Source organism: Drosophila willistoni, unplaced genomic scaffold, assembly GCF_018902025.1.
Source record: "Drosophila willistoni isolate 14030-0811.24 unplaced genomic scaffold, UCI_dwil_1.1 Seg718, whole genome shotgun sequence".
Taxonomy (NCBI): domain Eukaryota; kingdom Metazoa; phylum Arthropoda; class Insecta; order Diptera; family Drosophilidae; genus Drosophila; species Drosophila willistoni.
Genome location: NW_025814627.1, coordinates 4,002 through 5,418, shown reverse-complemented (window position 1 = coordinate 5,418; position 1,417 = coordinate 4,002). Strand labels below are relative to the sequence as shown.

The 1,417-nt window shown below is 33.4% G+C and overlaps 1 long non-coding RNA gene across 1 annotated transcript; it reads right to left on the bottom strand.

Annotated features, from left to right (window-relative positions):
• Positions 1-280: 280 nt before the first annotated feature.
• Positions 281-707, bottom strand: LOC111518918. Its single transcript, XR_006955297.1, has 4 exons — positions 689-707; positions 494-504; positions 387-429; positions 281-322 (listed from the first exon to the last, which is right to left on the bottom strand). It is a non-coding gene; the product is annotated as an uncharacterized LOC111518918 (long non-coding RNA).
• Between the last annotated feature and the right edge of the window lie 710 nt (positions 708-1,417).

Sequence of the window (1,417 nt, the reverse complement as noted above, 5' to 3'; positions counted from 1 at the left end):
TTTACGAAAGCGCGGTTGATTTAAAAAAAAATAAATTTTCTTCCTTTAGAAAGTTAAATATTTTAGAGGAAAAATCCGGTCACTACATACGTCAAAATTCTTTTCTACAAAACATAATTATATTGGATTATTTTGTGTACAACAAATTTATTTCAAGATTAAGAAACATTTACCCCAAGCACTGCGAGCCGTTAAAGAAATCTGAAAAAACAATTTAAAGAATTTGAAGTCTTTTAATTGGACAATTTAGTTACATACATTTTCTTCTTGTGGTGTCAAGTTGGAGTTGATTCAGACGTTTGTGGTGGTTGGGGAACTAAATCTGCTAAAATAAATAAAGGAATAAATACATTTATTTAAGACACCTCAAGGTAAGTTTTACTTACCGGCAGCTTTTCCATTCTGAAGTGTCCCAGTTGGACGTCTTTGCTGTAAGAAGTTAATGTATGAATTTTAAATGTGGCTAAATACTTACATACATATTTTAGATTACCTTGGGTTGAGCTGTAATAAAAAAAAAAGAAGAAATCGCAAAACATGTGCTAAATTGCTGAGCGACGCCACGCTGCCGTCTGCCACCCCAGACAAATACATTCACATACATACATACATATGTATACATGCATATACTGTATACACATATGTATTCACTTAAATATTAAAAAAGTTTATTAAATAAAGGACATACCACCTGTTTTATTCATTTCAATTAGGAAATATATACAAATTAGTTATTAGATACTGTAAATTTATAGAACCAAAGGAGCGGAGGAGAAGATTATAAAATTGTTCTAATAGTTTGCTTAAATATCAGATTTTGGGTTTAGGTCACATATATACATTTATTTGTTTTTTGTTTAATATTAAGCGATAATTCATGTTTGATCTGCCCAGTTGCAGATGGTACAAAACTCCAATGCTCAATAGCATGTGGAGTGGAGTGAGGAAAATTAAGTCTTCTCCTCTTCGAATTCCAGAAAGAAGTCATTTTTATATTTCGTTTTCATGAGTTAGAAGCTCTTCATGAGCCATGTAACAGAAGCTTTTAGAACATGTTAATGTAAAAACAGTGTTAGAAATTCCGATAATCTTAAACAAATAATATAAGAAATTTTAATATACAAATCTAAGTTAACAATGACGTCTCCTCCAACATACTCCCCATTGAAGGATGAAGTATGACTCCTTCAATTTACATCAACGTCATCTCTTAAAGGCAATGGAGCGAGTTTGCAGATTGGCCGACGAATAATTCCTTTCTTGGTGCGAACATCGGCTACTCTGACCCTTACATCTGCACCAAGTACGGCTTCGACCACACGACCAGTAATCCAGCATTGCGGTGGAAGATTGTCTTCATGGATGAGAACTAATTGATCCTTTGCTATGTTGTTCTCGGGATGCAACCACTTAGAGC